Raw genomic sequence first — 23,519 nt, 5'->3', positions numbered from 1 at the left:
TCACCGTAATTGTAGGTAAAGTTGAAGCCACCCATGAGGGTCATAGCACCTTTCATGGTGCAAGAAAGTATAACCAATAAATTCCCCTCAAGTGCCTGGTATGAGCATAAACAATGGTGCAATAAAGAGCCAGTGAGTACATGTAAAAGAATAGAGTGCAAAGTTCTCTCTCGGGTCAGGATCGAAGAAGAGGTATAGTGTATGAGTGAGGGTGATGGCAGAGTGAAAGGCTAAAAAGTGTGGAACAGCCCACTACAAGGTCAAACCTAGAGAAGCTCTGCCACCAAGCTCACCCACGCAAGTGGTACATCCTGGTGAGTACCAAAAAAAATAAATTGAAAAATATAGTTACGGTTCCAGGGGGATACCAAAATGGTGACATCAAAAAAGGGTCAACAGGACAGCAAGACGTCTGTCCAAGTAAGAAAACTCAGATGAACACCATGGGTTCTCCTTAGTCAATGGAGTCCTCAGGAGCAGAGGCTGGAGGTGGGGATAAGTAGTGGCCTCTCTTATGCATTCCTTGCTGGGTGACACGATCCTGGTGAGCTTGAGTCTTCTGCGGAGAGAACAATGCAGCACGTCGCTTGGAGCCTTCAGCGGAGTGATCAGGAGGTGTCAAGTGAAGTTCATGAACAGTACGATGAAGATCCTCAGGAGATTTACATTGGTAGAAGGAGCCTTTATAGGAGAAGCGGACAGCAAAGGGAAAGATTCATCTGTAGGTGATCTTGTGGTGTTGTAGAATAAGCAGATGTGGCCTCATAGCCTTTCGTTTAGCCAGGGTAGCCTGGGATAAATCTTGGAAGAGTTGATAACGGTGACCCTGAAAGTTAAGGGAATCCTTATTGCAAGCTGCTGCCATAAGTTGTTCTTTAGTGCGGAAAAAGTGAAGTTTCACTATTATGTCTGGGGGGGGGGGGGGGCGTGGGCCCAGTGATCTATGGCGCTCCATAGGAATTGATGGGGGTAATACCAGTAATAATGCAGTGATGGTGGATTGAAGGTCCTCCAAAGACTCTGGAATACCTCTGATCCTGATATTGGACCTCCTGGTCCTGTTTTCAAAGTCCTCTAAGTGGGAATGTAGGGATAAATTCTCTTCTCTAAGGGTTTCCAACTCCTCAGAATGGTTGCCTGCTGTGAGTTCCAGCTCCTCAGTGCACTGCTAATAGAGTAGTGCGGTGGCCCACCTCCCTAATTTCTCTGGTGAGCCTGTCTGTAATGGCATCTGAGGTGTGTTTCAGGGCTTTTGTGAGCATCCGCTCAAATTGCTGGAGCAGGTCCGGCTGTGGTGTGTCCCCCCTGAATTCTAGGGGTGTGAGGCCAAAATCATAGTCTGACTCACCCTCTGGAAGAAGCGCTGCAGGTTTTGTGAGGGAAGATGTGTGTGAGGAGCGGGAAGATGGCGCAGCCGCCATCTTAGGAGCGGATTTGATCAGTGCATCATGGATGGATTTAGCCTTAAATTTGTTCTTCTGTCCGCCATAGACCATCGTGGGCTGATCCTGGGGATCCCTGGATGCCGTTGGGTCGGTGAGTAGCAGGATATGCGGTGGTGACTCGGTACGGAGAGGCTGTTTTGTCCCGAGAGATGCGGAGCTCTAGGCAGACATGTCCTGCTCAGACGGCTCCATGCATGTGCCCCCCTTATGGGACTTTTCTTTAAGAATTGCTAAAGTTTATTGCAATTTTTTATGTTAACAAGGTTTTTTTGTTTTATTTTGTGCTCATTTTTTATATATATATTTTTATATATCTTGTTATTCAGAGACACTTCATGGTATGTTTATTTATGTTATTGGATTACTCATTGTAGGCAAATTTATTTGTGTGATCACTAGATAGCGCGCTAGTACATTTTTCTCACGTTTTATTTTTGGTATTAAGGGATTTCTAAGTGCAGCATTCTGTTAATCTGAGCTAGCGCTTCCTCATATCTTTTTTTCCATGATGTTGAACAAGACTTTTTACTCACATTCTCAACATTCTTACTCCCAGATTGATCTTTTTCAAACAGACAAATACTATTTTTACAATCAATTTTGGAATCACCCATTGGTCTCATCACATGGTCAGTCCATGCTCCAATCTCCATCATGATGATTCTTCATACCCATGTATCACGCCACAATGTATGGCAACTGAATACCTCTCTACTTATTAACCGCTGTTACGAGAATCATATCAAATCCAAACAGGAGAGCAACAGAATTTTACTAATAATACTAATTCCCTTGTGGATCAAGCAATAGTATGGAGTGTCTACAAAACTTTTCTCCAGGGTTCAGTAATCAAAACTGGGGCCCATGAACTGCACACTTCCACAACAGACTCCCTGCTGACACAAATTAGGGATCTTGAACAAAGAAACAAAATTTCACCTGATCCTGCATCTACTACAGAACTCAGGGAGTTTAGGCATCAGCTAAGCAACCATCTCCATCAAAAATGTGACTATTATGTTAAATGGCTAAAACTTAAAATTTTACTCCCTGAGCAACAAGACAGGAGCCTGTATGGCCAAACAGGTCAAGCGCCAACAAGCCCACACAAAGACACCTTTCCCTATAGACCCCCAAGGGCAACGTATAACCAACTTCCCCAATATAGCTAATATCTTTGGCTCTTTTTATTCAAAACACTATAAACTCACAGATTTGGGTTTATCCCCTCCTGCATGGAAGACCTTGATACATTTATTTCATCCATACACCTTCCATCAGTCTCCCTCACCCAACTAGCTGTCCTCTCCACACCTTTCACAACAAATGAAATATAAAGCCATGAAGAAACTTCACTTGCACAAAGCCCCAGGCCCAGATGGCTTCTCTAATGAGTATTACAAACACTTCTTGGATACTCTCGCCCTGCATCTTTGTGACACTTATAATCAATACTCCTCCATGGATAAGATACCTAAAGAAGCTTTGGAGGCCTTAGTAGTCACCCTACATAAACCACGCGAAAACTACACAATCAATCCAGCAAACTATAGGCCCACTATCATTACTAAATATGGACACAAAACTCTTCACAAAACTCTTAGCACAACGTCTCTCCATGGTCATTGGACACCTGATACAGGCAGACCAAGTTGGATTTGTTCCCAGCAGACAATTCCCAGATGGCACCCAACAATTTATTGACCTTATACAGTGTATGAAACACTGCCAAACTCCTTATCTGCTCCTCTCCTTGGATGCAGAGAAGGCATTCAATATGGTGCATGGGGCCTAAATGGAAGCCCTACTTTGTAAATTCTGGCTCTCAGGAGTATTCTTATCTGCTATTCTCTGCTTTTACTCCTCTCAAAGCGCACGGATGTGGATGTCAGGTATCGCCTCAGACCCATTTATAATTACAAACAGTACACGGAAGGGAAGCCCACTTTCCTCATTAATATTCACTATGTTTATGAAGTCACTAGCTTAGGTGACCTGCTCTACTCCTTTGATTACTGCCATCACAGTTGGAAATGTGGAACACAAAACTGGCTTATATGCCGATGACATGATAGTTGCACTAACCAAACCCACACAATCTCTCCCTTCCCTTCCAAGCATGTTATATCAATTCAGCGTAATTTCCCTGTACAAAGTAAATCACAGAAAATGTTTAATGTTATCAGTAGTGATGTCGCGAACCTAAAATTTGCCGTTCGCGAACGGCGACCGTGAACCTCCGCAAATGTTCGCGAACGGGCGAACCAGGCGAACCGCCATAGACTTCAATAGGCAGGCGAATTTTAAAACCCACAGGGACTCTTTCTGGCCACAATAGTGATGGAAAAGTTGTTTCAAGGTGACTAACACCTGGACTGTGGCATGCCGGAGGGGGATCCATGGCAAAACTCCCATGGAAAATTACGTAGTTGACGCAGAGTCGGGTTTTAATCCATAAAGGGCATAAATCACCTAACATTCCCAAATTGTTTGGAATAACGTGCTTTAAAACATCCAGTGTGTGTATACGATCAGGTATGATGTTGTATAAATCAGGTAGTGTAAGGGTTATGCCCGCTTCACAGTGACAGACCAAACTCTGACAGACCAAACTCCCCGTTTAACGCACCACAAACAACCACAAACAGTCCATTTGCAGTGGGTACAGTACAGTCTGTGGACCTGACACTCACTGGCAGGCAACTATAAAAAATATATATATTTTTAATTTGCAAGGTGCTGTGCCACTGTATATATGAGTGGTGGGCACTGCAGTGGGCACAGTACACTCTGTGGACCTGACACTAACTGCAATTATGACAGTACAGTCTGTGGTGGGTCTGTGGCCTCTCACACACAGCGGGCAGGCAACTGAACAATAGATTATATATATATATATATATATATATATATATATATATATATATATATATATATATATATATATATATATATATATATATATATAAAAAATACTCAAATACCAGCCCTAAAAAGGGCTTTTTGGGGTGCAGTCAGGATGCTGTCCTTACAGCAGGAGTGGACCGAGAACACTATCTATAATCTAATAAGACTGAACTGTCCCTATTAACAGCAGCAGCAGCACTCTCCCTGCTCTCATTACCAACACTGCTTCAGAATGATCTAGGATGGTTGCTGCCCTTGCTTTTTTATAGGAGGTGGGAGGGTGTGGGAGGGAGGGTATGCTGATTGGCTGGAATGTGTCTGCTGACTGTGAGGTACAGGGTCAAAGTTTGCCTCAATGATGAAGTATGGGGGCGGACCGAACATCGCATATGTTCGCCCGCAGCGGCGGGCGCGAACAAGCGATGTTAGCCGGGAACTGTCGGGACATCTCTAGTTAGCAATAGGCTTTGATACTCATACAAAGCGGACTATAACTCTGCACTCCCTCTTTTCATGGTCCACAGGCTCGTCTTTGTCATACTTGGCCATTTGACTAACCTCACCAAGCAATAATCTTCTATGCACAAATTTTAACGGCCACTTAGAAAAGCTTCAACAACTTCTCTCTAGACTTGAACCATGCTTCTATAATCATGGATGGGTCAAATTGCTCAGATTTAGATTTATTTGCTATCCACATATCTTATACATGTTCCATACTATTCCAGTGCCATTTCTCCCAAGTCAAGCAATACTTACAGCCTTCATTTGGCAATGCAAGCAGCCTAGATTTGGAAAATACATCCTAACTACCCCAACTCAATCCGGGAGAATGGGTGTTCCTAATCTTCATTCATACCATTGTACAGTGCTCTTGGGACAGCTTAAAGCTTGGTGGTCTCCTGTTTATCAATCCAATTGGCAACAAATTGAATGTGTGGCATTAGCTGCTGATCCAAAATTACTCTTCAGTTATGAACGTATAGCTTTTAAAACCTGCCGATATCCTTTGGACACGATAACAGCTTCTGTGAACATGTAGTTGGTGATTATGCAAATGTTTAAAGGCTAACCACTTTCAATACTGTCTCAAGTCCCTTGAACTCACGCAGTCCTTAAAATTCTGGATCATCTCGGGCATCTCTAATATAGGAAACCTATACTTACCTACAGTAATGGAACACCTCAGAGACACATTTGGTCTATCTTCTAAAACCTTCTTTATTCACCTCACTACTCTCCAAAATGCAGTGATCTACAGGAGACACAATAGTAGACCCATACTGAAATTCTATGAGATGCCCATGAGTAATCTCATTTATCTACAAACTGCTTGAAAACCCCCTTATTAAGAACTGTTGTCTGCAAGTCCCTGGATTCATTACATCACTTAATCCATTCCCTCTTATCATGACTTCACTGGACCTTCTTTTGGATTTGGCAATCCCTGCATGGCCTAAAGTCTTCCATGCCCTAGCCACTCACATACTAATAGCAGGCCATTTAGCATTACCAAGGAAATGAAAATTCTCCCAGCCTCCGCCCTTATCCAAAGTAATCCAGATATTAAAAAAATTGCTTTAAATGGAATATTCTTTTACCAAAGCCAATCTTACCCCCCAAGAGAATATTTTGTAGCATGAGCGAACAGGATCGCAGACCCCAAAAGTGCAGCTTTAACTTGATTACCCTCATTTTCAACTCTTTTGGCCCTGGTCTTTCTTTCTTCCTACCTTCTTTTATTCTTATGCCTATACCCATCCAGACCTCCAGTGCATACTAATATTGTACCACAATTACATTCTGCCTCTGTCCCAGTCCACGTACTCAGGAATTACTGTAACATTTGGCAACATATGTTTGCATTCGATATATTATATCTGATACTTTGATATCAAATTGCAATGTTTGCATACTGTTAATTTGCTCACGACACGTAGACAGTTTCATGTTATCCCTACTGTGTGCTTTTGTGTAATGCTCTTGTACTCTTTTTCCAATAAAAAAAAAATTGTTCCAAACAAAAAAAAAAAACAAGCAAATAAAAAATATGTATCCATATTTGCTAACAAGCCCCGATTTATAATACTTTTGGGTATACTACACATGCTAAAATGTATAATGAATGGAACCAAGAGATCATCAAAATGAAAAAAAAAAAACCTCAAGTGGTTAAGACTATGTAAATAGTTTTGTTGTCCATGCTCTGGGCAAATGTACACTTTGAATGAGATCCTTAGCCAGCACTAAAAGCTTGAGCTGACTCACACACCTCAAGATTCACACAACTTTCAGAACATATTGACATGCATTTGCAGCCACTTGTTACAATATTACCATTTAACCTCAAGGATGCCAAAGACACACTGAGGTTTGGGTCAGATAGATATGAAGGAGGGATAATTTCTGGGTGTGATGTTAAATCACTTTACACAATTATAGATAATGAGAGAGGTATATAGCCAGTGCAAAAGGTCTTGATGGGCACTGTAACAGAGCAGAAAAAAATTGACTTTTTTATTAGAGCTGATTAGAATTATTCTTGAGAACATGTTCTGGTTCAAAGGTTCCCACTATAGACAACGAGAAGGTAGTACCCTCATATGCAAATATGTACAGTATATGGGAGCTTGGGAGGATGATTTTATATAAAATTAAATTGGTTCACAGCTGACATTGTGATAAAAATGATAATAGACTATAGATGACATAAACAATTTTTCAGATTTGTTTTTTTTTTGCTATTTAGAGGGGCTTTAAAATAGAATTAAAATAAAATAATTTTTTGGGTACATTGGACAGTTCCAGAAGGGAATATGGAGTTTATCTCTACTTTTAGAAATAAAGAAGTTAACTTCTTTGATTTTGTAGTCAAAATAGTTGATGGAAATAATGAAAGTTCCATTTTTTTTTAAACAGAAATAGACTGTAATTGTTATGTATGAACCAAACTATAGAAGAAAATGTGGAACAATACAACAGCTTATGGCTACTGTATCATATGTTTATTAAATATCAAATGTGAAAAAGATTTAAAATCATGATATATGCATCCCCATGTGTCCATCCCATGTCCCCCTCCCTCAAAAAAAAAAATCTCCACCTATCCCTCCTATATACCCATGTCCATCATGACATTATATATACAGTATCGGCAGGGGAAAAAAAATGTGCATATCGTATATCACCTTATGCAAAAACAAAACTCTGGGTGGCATAGGCCTACCAGCGCTCCAGAACTATTATTATGCTGCAATCTTAGACCAAGCCAAAGCTTTGCACACTCCCCTAGACAGGTTGTGGGTATCTATAGAAAGGGCAATGGTTCAGAATAAAGATCTTAACTCACTACTAATAGCGGGAGTAATGGCCAATCCTACTCTACACACCCTCCTCCCCTCTATTTTGGCAACACTAGAAGCATGGAAATTTAGCCTAAAACAGAGTAACAAGGCACTTATAAAAGTATAGTTAGAGATCCCCTTGAGAGCTTATGAACACCTCCTACCCTCAATAAATGTCTCGGGATGGGTAGCGAAGAGCCTCACTACCTATCAGGGCCTATTAAAGAGCAATGAGTGCCATACAGACTACACCTTTCTAAGGATTCACAACTTCTGTCGCATATACCCCACTACTAGTATCTCCATAGATACCAAACTGTGGCAGTACCTAGCATAGAATGGTCCTAGCAAAAGGGGTTATCTCTTGGTTTTATGGATACCTCCAATACTCAGAATCTTTTACAAAATCTCCACAGGTGCTCAAGTGGGAGGAGGACCTTCATCGATCCTTCTCTCCCAATGAGAGGCAGAGGGCGTTGGCAAATAACATTAGGGTCTCGCATTGTGTAAATCATTGGTATAACGCCTTAAAAACTCTGTATAGAAGCTATCTTACTCCGTACAAACTATCTAAATGGCACATTGACGCATCCCCTTTGTGCTGGCACCAATGTGGGCACAGGGGCAACCTAATGTACATATTATGGACTTGCAAATCCCTTAGAAGTTTTTGAAACTCAGAGTTCTCCCTGATTTCCAGAGTTACTGGAATACTGACTAACCCATCGCCACCTTTAGCACTATTAGGCTTAAAAATAGACTCCTTCCCTATACATTATAGAACAAATGTATCCCATATCTTGATAGCAGCTAGATTAAATATAATCTCCGCATGGAATACCTCCAAGGCACTCAATATATCAGAAGTCATAAGCAGGGTCCATGCTCATTTCTATTACGAGAGGTTCCTAGCAATTAACAATCAAGGCATGAAATCTTTTCAGAATAAGTGGAAAGTTTGGAATGAGATATACAAACTATCGGATGTAAAATGTTCCTCTATAAATGTGTGAGTATTAAGATTATGGTGTTGGTCAACCCTTTTCTGATTACAAGAGAATTACAAGGTTCATTGTTTTAGTTTCTACCAGCTCAAATGAAAGACTGAAATGCTCCTTAATTTACCTTATCGCCTAGTTCCTCTTTTTTTTTTTTTCTCCGTTACCTCTTGTTTCCTCTTTTTATTTTATATACATATATAGCTCATGTATATCGTTACACAGGTATATGGGAGAAAAAGTGATAGATTGCAACAGAAAAGAAAATGAGAATACTAAAAAACAACTTGGAGCAAAAACCGAGCACCATGGGCAATAGGAATCGCTTATTGCAAATTGGGGAGCAACAATCAGGAAACAAAAATTCCCCCAAAGTAGTCCGCCGTGAGGACAACAGGAACGTCAACATGAAGGACTCATATCCAGAAGGCTATCCATTGAAGGAGATTTGTGTGCAGAGTGATATGTTGTGGGATATATCCTGTTGTGTTCAAGACCAGTCCATGGGAATTTTGAAATGTGGAGTCTTGTTTAGTAATGGTGTTTTAGGAGGCATGAGGTTCCACTCTTTAAGGAGAAGGATGCCCATATCAAGCAAGTGTACTACATGCTTCTTGCCTTGATGCGTGATGATTAGTTTAGTTGGTTGGCCCCATTGGAATGTAATCTTGTGATTGTGCAAGGCTTTTGTTATGGTGAGGAATTGTCGCCTATTGTTGAGAGTGGCGGCCGAAAGGTCAGCATATAGAGCTACTCCTTTAAATTTTTCTGAGAGTGCTTGGTTGGCATGGGCTGCAGTCATTACTTTTTCCTTAATGATATAGAAATGTCTACGAGCCAAAACATCCCTTGGTACTGTATCAGAAAGGTAGGAGGGTTTAGGGATTCTGTGTGCTCTATCTATTAGGAGCTCCATTTCCATTGTCGATGGTAACAACTCTGTCAAAAGTTGGTGTAGGTAATCATGTAGTAGTGGTTGTGTGACTGTTTTGGGCATACCACAAAACTTGATGTTGTTGCGTCAGAGCAGTCTTTAAGATCCGCTAATTTAGCTGACACTCTTAATTTCTTCTTCGTGTTCATTGAAAGTATCAATTAGGTCATTGTGTGCATGGCAGATATCTCCAATCTTATCCTCAGCATGTGACACTCGGATAGAAAGTTCTTGGACAGCTGAATTCACGCTAGAGAGCATAGTGGTCACACCTAACGTATATGCAGGGATTCTTTTAAGGAAAGAGGCATGTCTTTCAGGTCTGCTATAGTGGCAGGCTGAGTGGAGGATTGATGTTCTTTCAGAGGCTTTGTGAGTTATAGGGAGGACTGAGGTCTCACTGGTGGTGACACATTGTTGTTTTCACCTTCCTACCTGGATGTTTTACTTTTTGTGGGGCTACATACAGTGGGAGAATCAGGAGGTGAGGACTCACCAGTTATGTGGTCTTGTGGTGAAGTGCTGGGATATTGCAGAGTAACCGCTGCACATCCTCTCATTGCTGCTTGTCTACCTCTGTGTGCCGTGTGTAAGGAGAAGCCACCGCCATCTTGCTGTAGTCCGTCTCAGGCTGGCAGATAGAAATACATCAGCTTCTGTGGGGCCTAACAGCCACTCCCTCGTTTGCACAGGTTGGTGGGGAGGGAGGTTGTAGTGCAGGTGGGAATCACGGTCCTGGCGGTTAGAGGTCACTGCTGTCGCTGTGGTATGTGGCTGAGAGAGTCACTGGATCAGATCCTCCTCACAAGGCCTCTAGGCAGTCCCGTAACCGCCCCCCCCCCTCTGAAAATCAATATTTAAAAGAATATTTTAATATAAAGTGCTCTTGTGCTCCAATCTTCTTAAAAGTGCTGAAGTGCTCCACATAAATTCACTCTGTAATGTGACACACACACTGTGTCTCTACTTACCTGATATAATGGATTCCCAGCTTTTTAGTCTGGGAGTCAGACAGGCTTGACTCTAATAAACTGGTAGGTCCCAAGGATCCAGTCAAGAACTGCCCAATATGAAGCTCAGATAATCCAGATATCCCTCAAGCAACTCTGCTGCCAGTTCCAGCAATGTCTCCTCTCTACTTCCTGGGAAGACATGCATTTTAGTCGTTAAACTCTGCTTTGGGTGTGTAGAAGCTTGCATCTCACCCCAAGGTGTGGACAAGACAATTATTGAAAATGACATTTTTTGAGGGGGGCTATATATTTTATTTTATTGTATCTGTAATTTGTGTCCAGAAAGTGTGAAATAGAAAGGTAGAGTTTTCTAAATATCTTTGTGCCTTCCTGCACATAATAATAATTCTACGTAGTATACGGGATATACACATTTCTGAACATGGTATCTATTCAAAACCTTTTCATACAGAGAAGAAAAAGGAGCATAAAACAACATTTTAAGAATACATATGGTGGATCTTGGGTGTGGCTACCACGAGCCAAACATGATTCCATGCATTATCATTCAGCACTTACCCGCTTGCCGACCAGCCGCCATAGTTTTCTGCAGCAGGTCAGCTCTGTCCGGCAAATCGAGGTACCTGTACGTTGCTTCACGGTACAACTAGCGGGCACATGCCCACTCGCCACAGGAGACAGCGGGTCCGGCGGCTACGATTGCTGCCGGGCACCTGCGATTGCTCCCCGTAGAGACAGAACGGCGGTCTGCCATTGTAAGCACAGCAGACCGCTGTTCTGTCAGTTATGAACACAGGAATCCTGTGTTCCTATTATTTAGGAACACAGGTCTCTGTGTTCATGCAGCAAGCCCATCCTCCCCAGAGTTAGAAAGCACCCCCCAAGGGATACATTTAACCCTTTGATTGCTCCTGGTGTTAACCCCTTCCCTGCCAGTGTCATATGTACAGTAAAAATGCATATTTTTAGCACTGATTACTGTAGTAATGTCACTGGTCCCCTCAAAAGGGTCATAAAAGTCACTTAGGTGTCTGATCTGTCCGCCGCAATGATGCAGTCCCGCTAAAAATCGCCATTAGTAGTAAAAAAAAAAAGACATAAATCTTTCCCCTAGTTTGTATATGCGATAAAGTTTGCACAAACCAAACATACACTTATTGGGATTTTTTTTTACCAAAAATAGGTATCAGAATACAAAATTGCCTAAAATTTTGAAAAAAATAGATTTTTAATTTTTTTTCTATTGGGAATGTTATGTAGCAGAAAGTAAAACATATTGTTTGTTTTTTCAGAATTGTTGCACATTTTTGTTTATAGTGCAAAAAAAAAAAAAAAAAAATTGCACAGGTGATCAAATACCACCAAAAGAAAGCTCTATTTGTGGGGAAAATCAATTTTATTGTGGTACAGCGTCGCATGACCGCGCAATTGTCAGTTAAAGTAACGCAGTGCTGTCTCGCAAAAAATGGCCTGGTCATAAGGGGGTAAATCCGTCCATTCCAGAAGTGGTTAAAGCTTGTCAAACATCAAGTTTCTATGCACTTGACATATGTTTTTCTGTTACTGCAAGAGATAGTAGATAATATGATTGTGCTGAAATGTAAAAGTCAGCTGCCAGCAGGTGTGCAAGTTTCTGACTTAAGCTGTGTGCTGATCAAAACTGTTGCTTGATCCAACCGTGTTGTAAGAGGTTGCTAGTCTGTTGTTGGAGGCACACAGAGCCAGGATAAAGAGACTTAATTTCCTGCTACAGGCCCAGAATCTTGTGTATAAAACAGCAAGGTTCCAACTATGCTTACAAGAGATTAAACCACAAGTTTGCTTAAGTGCAGAGCACATAAAGAGTGCAGTTTTGGAGAAAATACATTTTTTTCTCAGAGAAATGCAAAATAAATCAGAATAAATGTAAAAATACCCAAGACCAATCTTTCTGTGCTGACATTTACAACTGAATATACTGTTCTGATTTTTTACTCACAATCAAATTGGTTGCTATTTTTTTTTCTTGTGTAAACATCAAGGGCTGTTTTACTTATGATTTTTTTTTTCTCTAGGTGGGGCAAAACAAGTCAAGACATTTGCCAAGGAACCTAAAAATTTCACCCAAGGTTTTACCAAAAAGATGATAAACTGTCTGTGACTTTGCGTTAAATAAAAAAATAAATTAATAAATATATATATATATATATATATATATACATATATACATACCACAATTTCCCAACACCTTAACCTCCCTGGCGGTATGATTATGTCAGGAATTCTGTACCAAAAGCGGTACAATTTTTTTCATGGAAATTTGGCGTTATGTATTATAGGCCTACAACTCTTAGTAATTACTGACTTAAACCTGACCAAAACAAGACTCTAGTAGACATCCCAGATGTGATAAATTTGAAACACAAACGCATTAATTATAATCTAATCAATAATATAATTGCATTATATAATATATAATATTATATACATAAATATATATATATATATATATATATATATATATATATATATATATATATATATATATATAATAAAATTATATTATTGATTAGATTATAATTCATGCGTTATATATATATATATATATATATGCACATACACATATATATATATATATATATATATATATATATATATATATATATATATATATATATATATATATATATATATATATATATAATATAAATGTTATGTGTTTGTGTTTTGTGCAATGTTTGAATTTCCCTCCCTAGTTCCGCTCCCATGCAGCATTGCTGCTGCAGGGAACGGAACTAGGAAGTCATCATACCGACAGACGAGCGGCGGGGATCTCGGCTAGCGGCCACAGCAATGAGAGATCATCGCTGGATCGCCAGGAGAAGGTAAGAGACACCGCTGCGCGCTCTGCACATTCACCCCGAGCGTGACTCGGGGATACCGATAACAGCAGGAAAACTCTACCCCGAGTCACGCTCGGGGCTACCACTAGGCAGGTTAAGGAACATAACAATATGTTCTCTAACCTTGGATAACTTTTTCTAAAACTTGAAGGTGTATTTACTAAGACGCAACCTAAATTACTGTTGCTACAAAAGAAAGTGTTAGGTCTTTTCTCTACAGACTTTATACCCTAATAGGCTTAATTAGGAGTTCCCTTGATTCATTTTGGCATGCTGTATTTAACTCTTGTCTTGTTTGTGAAATACTGGTATGTTTTTTTTTTTTTCTTTCTAATGTCCTTATTCTTTCCCTCCCCCTGTTCTTGGTCAATTTGATAGTAAAGTGTATGTCAAGTCAAAACTTTTTTTTTTCTTTAGTTTTAGAAGTGGAGGATGATGACAACTCCTGACGGGTTTCTACTGCTATGTGATATTTTCCCACACTTCCTGTTCTGCTGAAAATGGTTTCACCAAAAAAGTAGAGGGAAAATATGCATCAGAGACACAGACAGAAATATATATGTGACAGTGGTAAAATGTTGTCAAAAGGGAAATAAAGGAAAATATTTCTTACTTTATCTTGTAGCTCTTCCCAACTCTATCCAAAGCAAAAAAAAAAAAAAAAAGTTTTTACTTTACAATCACTTTAAAAGCAAACTCGAAACACATGTTTTTTTTGTTTTGGAAAGAGTGAAGAAGACCTGAAATGTCTTTCAGATGTTTATCACTGTTGGTGACCCCTTTGGGAGAAATGTAGCCCTACTTTGACCCTTTGACACCTGTACAAGTTATTAGGGGTAAAGTAGTAGGTTCCGGAGGGAAATATTTTTTAATTTAAAAACTAAGATTAATGGGCTATACACACTATACAATTGTCTTTAGATTGTTTCATTTAGATTTACCAAAACCATATAATATGAGGTCAAATCTAAACACTTTAAATTTGTATGCAATCAGTCAGGCCCTTGTACTACATAGTTGAAGGTAAATCTAAAGGAAATCTACCAACAAACGTTGTATAATAGTAAAATTAATTAATAAATTAATTATTAAAAACAGTGGTAGACTTGATGGATGCTACTGTATTTTGCTGCATTTGTTTTGTTTTACTAGTTTTTTTTGTGATTTTTGACTTCCCAGGATAGAGCACCACAAATATATTTATTCTACTTACCCAGTCTTTTTGGCTACAAATAGTAATGTGGATCTTATCAAAGGAAATCTTTCTCTGAAGCCTTTTATCAAACAAACTCCTGCTGTCATAGATCAAACCTCCAGATTCTCTGTTTATTCAGTTAAAGTGGTTCTAAAGGCAGAAGGTTTTTTACCTTAGTGCATTCTATGAATTAATATAAAAAATATTATGTATTGAGCAGCCCCCTCAGCCCCCCTAAAGCTTACCAGAGCCCCATCTCGATCCAGCGATGTGCACGAGAACTTCGGCTGTCTGGGGACTTTCCCTCTTCATTGACTGAGACAGCAGCGGATGTCATTGCTTCCCACTGTTTGTCAATCAAAGTCAGTGAGTCAATGAGGAGAGAGGGGGCGAGGCTGAGCTGTGGCTCCATGTCTAAATGGTAGTGAAGGACTGCTGTAGTGAAGGACACGGGAAACATTAGGGGTATAATGGACTCCTGATGTCTCCAAAAAGGCAACCAGTCACCTGCCCAATGCTATTTCTTAGGGGGCTTGTTAACACCCCCCCCCCCACCCATAGCATTAAAGGTGAATGGTAAACAAAAACAAAAAAAATAAAATTATTATAAAATGAATTAAAAATTACACAAACAAATGTAAGCCTGCACACACCCACATGTATGCCCCCTCTTCCTCTTTGGAATCCACCCTTAAGCCCATTGATGAGCAGTTAGGCTATTCCTGGGCTGTTAAAGGGACATAGTAGGTGTACTTTTCCACTTATTTGTTCTATGCATTTCTAAATAATTGTATGTATGGCACCGTCAACTACTATACACACGTTTCTTTTTCTGTGACTGACTTTAGGTCTGTGGTTTATGGGTTATTAATATGGTTTTAAGTCTAAGTATATTTTATTACAATTAATCATTTGTATGCTAATGATGTCTGAGGGGCAGGGCCGACCTGTGTGGGAGGTCTTGTCTGCTCTGCTGCGCTATATATATATATATGTGTAGTAAGTCATTTGAGATCATGGCTCTGATGAAGAGGGTTCTCCCTTGAAACGCGTCAGCCCCATCAGTACAGATGCCTTCTAGTCCTCCTGCAGTACTGAAAAGTTTCCCAGTCCTGGAGGTCTTCTGACTGCAAAAGGAGTTTCTATATGCATATTTTCAGCATACATTTGTGAGTATGATGTATGGCATTCTCTTTTACTTTCCAATAAATGTCTTATGATATTGCACTAGGTCAGTGAGCCTTTCTTTTGTTTTTTTTACATGTGCCTAGGGCATGCAAGTGTATGTAAAAAACAATTATGCCACACATTACATATCACTATAAACGTTAAAGTGAGAGCAATATTTCTAGGTAGTGTAAAAACATTTAAAATGTCAACCACTAAAAATTTTGGGTTCTGAATTTTTCACCATTTTGCGGGTCTTCACATATCAAGGGAATCCCTCATCTATGGGACTAAACAATGAGTCTAGACTAACAATAATAGAGTGATTTTAATTTATTTTCAGGAGCATAGGCAGTTAAGACAAATTCAGCTATTCAACATATAAGTTTATGGTGTTAACTATTAATATTTTAACATGTTTTCTTTCTTCCTTTCTTTCAATAAAGTATTTATTTTTTAACTATTTGAAGTATTGGTGCCTGTAAAGTCCAACTTATTTTTGTAACTCCATTTTGGGGATTAAATTCATAATTCATTTTAGTGCTTTTCTCCTGAAAATACACATTTGATAAACAGTTGTGCAAATAGCATGCAACATAAAAAAAATTGTGACTACCATATTTCTTCTACAGGGACTCTGCATTTCAGAAAATATATAATGTAGTGGGGGTTTTGAGTAATTTTATAGCCATATACAGATTTAAACATGTATGTAAAACAAATGAAAAAATTACTTGAGTGGGGAACTGGTTAAAATCTTTATGGTAAATAGGCTGTTCATTTTGCGTGAACATTTTTGCTTAGCTTACTGAATGTAGTGAAAATTCACTTAGCAGAAAATACCATATCACATGCAAGGAAGAAAAAACAAAAAAACAAAAAAACATTATTTTGTTGCACATGATTTAATGATGGAAGTCAGCAGAGATTTTTCTCATTCTCTGAGCCAAGGGATAATTCTCTTGGAAAGTGAACAGCCTATTTTCCTTTATTAAATCAACAACATAGCCTTTAATTTCAAGATAGCAAGTCAGCTACAAAGAGGCAAATCCTCATTTAGCATTGTGTCACTCTGATACTGAATAAAAATAAATGTTTAGTTGACTGAAAGCAGCTAACTTATGCACTTTCCTAGCTCCATATGAAGAAGATCTAAATATTGCAATTTGCATGTGATAATTTAGTATAAAAAGTAGGTCTTAGCCTGAAGAACACATGTCTTACCATGAACAATAGATGATAAATCCCTGAGCCCATTAAACTCACTGCCATGGTCCAGTATAATCGCCTCAAGTAACAGAGACATTGATTCAATAACAGTGAGAACTTATCACATTCTTTGGAAGCCCCACAAACCCAAGGCCTGGACTTGGTGTGATTACCCATACATGTAAAGCCTAGCGTAGCAAGCACAGCCCCATTTGGATAGGCCTATAGATAACATATCCTTCTATGGACTTTCAATTATCTTAAAGCAAGGTGGGCAGATTCTAAACATCTTTGGAGTCCCCAAGAGATCTGAAAATGTGTATACTAGCATCTTTACCAGCTGTATAAACTGAAACAGCTGTTTTAATAGTTTATAAATTGAGATCAAAAAGTTTTGGCATTAAAAAGTGAGGATTTATCTTTAAGTCTAAACTTGTAATTGTTACTTTATGATCGTATGAGCCAAAAGTCTGCCTCTTCCTTATGTAGAAACTATTTTAAGCACAAAAAAAATGCAAGAAAACAAAGAAATTCTTTGTCTTGTTCAGAAAACCAACAGCTTTCAAATTTAGTTTTGAAACTCAGAAGGCCAAATGTTTCTTCAGTGACATTTAAAGTGATTTTGTTACATTTTGATTTAGAGATTAATTGCTGACAGTATCACTAAAGATCATCTTTCACATTCATTGTGAATTGTTTAACATCCCCATTATAGATCTGATCTTCTCTGATAAATAATGAATATAAGGCTCAGAGCCAAGTACTTAGAAGGGTGGCCAAATGTTTTGAAAGCAGTCGTTTCACAAGAAATTATTCTTTTATTGAAGCTATATTTGCCAAATGTCATTCATTTTAAAGTAAAATTGAATGACCCAGTGCATTGCATTTGTACATCCTGAAAGAAAAAAAAAATGAAATTCATGGCAAACTAAAACTAGAAATTCACAAATCAGACAGACAATTCTTTTGTTTGCTTATTTCTTTCTTTCTTTCTTTCTTTCTTTCTTTCTTTCTTTCTTTCTTTCTTTCTTTCTTTCTTTCTTTCTTTCTTTCTTTCTTTCTTTCTTTCTTTCTTTCCCCTCTTTATTCTACCTTCCATCCTGCAAATGCCTTCTTGTCTTTTCTCCTTCCTTCTATCTGTTCTCTCTTCTCTGTTTTTACCCCTTTTTGCCCTTTATACCCCCCCCCTTCTTCCTTTTTTTTTTTTTTTTTTTCCTTTCCTGACTTCCTTACTTCCCTAGGGTTGTTTTTGAAGTGTGAACTCTAATAACAAACCTCTCCAATTTGGACTGTTAACTACAGTTTAGATTTGTGAAAATTGTATCATTATTCTCTTCTTCATATACCTATAAAATACTAAATCTTATACGCATACATATTTTTGCTCAGCATTATTTACTGCAGGATGATTAAACTTGATCTGGATTGTTCTGTCTCTCAAAATGACAGTTCCCTTTTAAATTGTTACAGTAAGATGGTTTGGCAGTGCTGTCAATCCAAAAAGCAGGGGGCAGGACTAGGGGAATCCAGGTACTGGTTGACAAGCTACAGGTTTGTAAATAAGCATTGACAATGCTAATAGCCACATCCCCTGCATCATCCTCCTATGCCACTGTAGTGCAAGCAGGCACAGCATATATGAGAGTGGCAATGTTGTCACACATCACAGGAAGTTCCATTAGGTGGACTTCACTGGCAGGATCAACTGGTACTTGTGGAACTTTTTAAGAGGACTCAAGAAAACTGTAAATTAAGATAAACATTTTTTAATGGGAGGCCACTATTAAAAGCATGAAACTATTATTTTATAATCCTAGCCAGCGAGCAAAATAATGAAAAAGGGATAAGAATGTTGCACTTTGTCCATACAAAATTGAAAAAATAAAATAAAAATAAAATAACAACACAGATCTGGTAAATAGCAGGCATTATGACTGGGTACTTCATCTTATGGACCCACAAATACTGTATTTACAGACTAGAAAGTCCAACAATATTTTGAAGCCATCCAAACTAAAGCATATCATGAATGTTTTGATGTTACAGTTTTTAAATTTTTACTTTTGTAATGAATTACCACTAAGGAATTGCTTCTATAGTGTGGTATTTGGTAAACGTGTATACCTATTAAAGCGATAAAATATGTCCGCATAGCAATTTCATGTTTTAAGATCAAATCAGTGGCGTAGCGTGGGGGGTGCTGCTGGTGCGGGCCGCCCCGGGCGCAATATTCAGGGGGGTGCAGTCAGGGCGGCTGTGCTGTCCCTGAAATGTCAGTTACCGACATCCTTTCACTGAGAAGATTCAGAGTCTATAGCTGCTCCACCTCTCCACTGCCTTCTCAGCCTATGGGATCACAGTGTACACGCCCCCTTCCCCAGCGTGCCTTGTTTGATAATGGAGCAGGAGATGTGGACAGCTGGAGAAGAGAGGAGAGGACAGGCTGCAGCCTTACAGAAGAAGGTGAGCTGGGGAAGATAAACCAAATGTTTTCTTGTCAGTACTTACCCTGCTGAGGAGGGGGAAGGGGAGAGGCTGTGTTTCCTCTTGCAGGGCTCCTCCTGTCTCTGAGGCTGATCGATAGATTTCATGTGAGGAGCAGTGCACTGCTTCTGGAGGAAGGACATGCCCTAAACTTCTCCCCTAATCTCTGCTACATCTCCCTACTCATTACCTGCCCACCCCCTCCTCTTCTGCATTACCATATCCAATATCTGTGAGCTGCTGGAGCACTACAAGTACCAGCATGCCAGGAAATGGGAGCAGCAGCAGTGTGTTCAATCAGGCTGATATTTAGATGGTGTGTGTACTTTATGTGTACTGTGTGTATATTTTATATATACTGTGTGTATAGTGTATGTGTATACTTTATATATACTGTGTGTATAGTGTATGTGTATACCGTATGTATACTGTGTGTATAGTGTATGTGTATACCGTATGTATACTGTGTGTATAGTGTATGTGTATACTGTGTGTATAGTGTATGTGTATACTGTATATATACTGTGTGTATAGTGTATGTGTATACTGTATGTATACTGTGTGTATAGTGTATGTGTATACCGTATGTATACTGTGTGTATAGTGTATGTGTATACTGTGTGTATAGTGTATGTGTATACTGTATATATACTGTGTGTATAGTGTATGTGTATACTGTATGTATACTGTGTGTATAGTGTATGTGTATACCGTATGTATACTGTGTGTATAGTGTATGTGTATACCGTATGTATACTGTGTGTATAGTGTATGTGTATACCGTATGTATACTGTGTGTATAGTGTATGTGTATACTGTGTGTATAGTGTATGTGTATACTGTATATATACTGTGTGTATAGTGTATGTGTATACTGTATGTATACTGTGTGTATAGTGTATGTGTATACTGTGTGTATAGTGTATGTGTATACTGTATATATACTGTGTGTATAGTGTATGTGTATACTGTGTGTATAGTGTATGTGTATACTGTGTATATATATATACTGTGTGTATAGTGTATGTGTATACTGTATATATACTGTGTGTATAGTGTATGTGTATACTGTGTACATATATATATATATATATATATATATACACATATATATATATATATATATATATATATATATATATATATATATATATATATATATATATAGTGTGTATAATGTATGTGTATACTGTATATATACTGTGTGTATAGTGTATGTGTATACTTTATATATACTGTGTGTATAGTGTATGTGTATACTTTATATATACTGTGTGTATAGTGTATGTGTATACTGTGTGTATAGTGTATGTGTATACGGTGTATATATACTGTGTGTATAATGTATGTGTATACTTTATATATACCGTGTGTCTAGTGTATGTGTATACTGTATGTATACTGTGTGTATAGTGTATGTGTATACTGTGTGTATACTGTATGTATACTGTGTGTGTGTGTATGCGTGTGTATGTGGATCAGGCAGCAGGGCAGGTCCGGGTGTATATAAAATTAGAAATAAAATATAGTCCATGCAGTATTGCTTGTACTTGAAAAGTGCTCAGTGCAAAATCCCGATGACACCTTGAGTAATTGTGCCCACACAGTGCTGTGATCCTCCACCAGATGTACCAGCCTCTCACCTGAGGAGTGTATATATGAGCATATAAATCCATCAGGCAACCTCCAGGGATATAAGCCATCACTGGGAAGAAGGTATGGACTCAAAGCACCTCTCTCCACTGCACACTGTGGTCTTCTCCAATCCCCCAAATGGAATAAGAAGGGACAGACCATAGTGTGATACTGTATGAACTTTCACATTTATTGATAAAAGACATATTCCAGCATAAAATACAATGCAATCGGCGTCCAAGCGCCGCTGTTCCGCTTCCTTATTGACTGCGGGTGACGTCAGACTCTCCTCCCTCCCTTCCGCATGCGTTACGTCCCTCGGGGCGGGACTTCCACAGGTGGGGGGGCGCAAATTAGTTGCCTTGCCCCGGGCGCTGACAACCCACGCTACGCCACTGGATCAAATAATAAGTAAATGAACAAGACAAATATAATTATTATTATATCTTATTAATAAAAAGTATCACGGGTAAAATTGCCCTTGTAAGTGCTGCCCATCCTCTTCACAGCACACAGATGTAATAGGGTCAAATGGAGCAAATAAGTGAGGGGAGAATTCCAAAGAGTAACAGTAAAAGTTATTTTCAGTATGCACAGGGAAAAATGAGAATTTTACTTCTGAAAGACTGATAAAATGTAGAATATATATTTTTAGAAAATAAATTATGTCAAATACAGGGGAGTAGAGACTTGGAAAATTGAGATTTCTTTCAGTAATACAATTGAAATATAAAGAGTTCCCAGAAGACTTAAATATTAATATTTAAAGGAAAAATTCAGCTGAAGGATTGATAAACCTTACATATCCTCTACATTTTCGAAAATTGCTACTTATAGCAACAAGAAATCAGTAAGGAAGAGTAGCTGTACTCGTGCAGAAAGTGGGGCATTTTCATATGGCTGTAGCCTATGACTCTACAGTATCTGTCCTGTTTGGCTATATGAGGCGTAGTATAGGCAGATGGCAATATTCTATAGGATAAGTATCACAAACAGATATTAGAAGGCAACATTCCACAACTGAGGCTGCAATAGTTATACAAATCAAAAATTCAACTTGGATTCATACAGAACCTTTATTCTCATTAAAAAAATAGGAAAGACAAGTATGGAACAGCTAAATAAAAAAAAAAAAAAAAAAAAAATTATATATATATTACATACATATACAGTGGTGATCGAAAGTTTGGGCACCCCGGGTAAAAATGTGTATTAATGTGCTTAAAGAAGCCAAGGAAAGATGGAACAATCTCCAAAAGGCATCAAATTACAGATTAGGGTGCGCATGCGCGGGATCTCGGACATGGCCGCATAGCCGCGGGCTATACCAACCCGGCCGCACCGCTCTCCATCCTCCCCGCTGACAGCTTACGGACGGTCCCCGAGCACAGGAGCAGGGAGAAGAACTCCCACACACTCTCCAGGCACCATTATTGCAGTGTTTAAGGCACCGGGGACCCCGCTCCACCAGCTTCACGATCCGGACCTAACCTCCAAGATGACGGCAGTGTAGCTGCGCCTATCTCAGCTGCCAATCCTCTCCGCTGGCATAGACGGCCCCTGCACATCTGCAGGGTGGGCTGGCATCCTGCTGACCCTCCAGGTACCAATATTACTCTGTTTGGGACCCCGGGGACCCCGATCTGCCTGCTACAATTCCGGGCCTAGTTTCCAAGATGGCGCCCCTTTAGCTGATCCCACCTCAGCCCGGCTCCATCGATCCCCATCCTCACTGCTGGTACCATACAAAGAGGCCCCTAAACATCTGAGGGGTGAGCAGAGATCCCACTGACCCTCCAGGTACCAATATTTCCCAGCTTGAGGGTCTGAGTACCCAGATACGCCCTCCACAGATCACAGGCCTGATATCAAAGATGGCGGCCACATCCCACTCACACCTGCAGCCTGATCCTTTATCTGGATCCCCCCAGCTACCCCTCCTTTCACCTCTCCATACACAGCACCAGGGGACCCCTTTTTTCCAAATCAAGGACTCTCCGGCATCCCCTGCTTCAACTGAATCCCTCATTGGACAGACATTAGACAATCTGCTAATGTCTCCCATGGAGTCTTCCTCAGCCTCACACCAGGCCTGTTACTCCCTATCTCCACACCTCCCAGTTCTTCCATTTGATACCAACTCTCTTATGGCGAAATTCTCTGAAATGCTTGACAGGGGTATCTCTATCACTGCAGCCAGAATCACTACCATTATTAAAGCTGACCTAATGAACTTAGGCTCAAGGATTGAGGCTATTGAATCCAAGGTAGACTTGTCAGTAACCTGGATTAATCAGAACACAGAGAGAATTCAGGAACTACAGTCTCAATTGGACTCAGCGCTT

This window comes from Pelophylax lessonae, assembly GCF_965119305.1.
Source record: "Pelophylax lessonae genome assembly, chromosome: 2".
Lineage (NCBI taxonomy): Eukaryota > Metazoa > Chordata > Amphibia > Anura > Ranidae > Pelophylax > Pelophylax lessonae.
Note: the sequence above shows the minus strand (reverse complement) of the source record.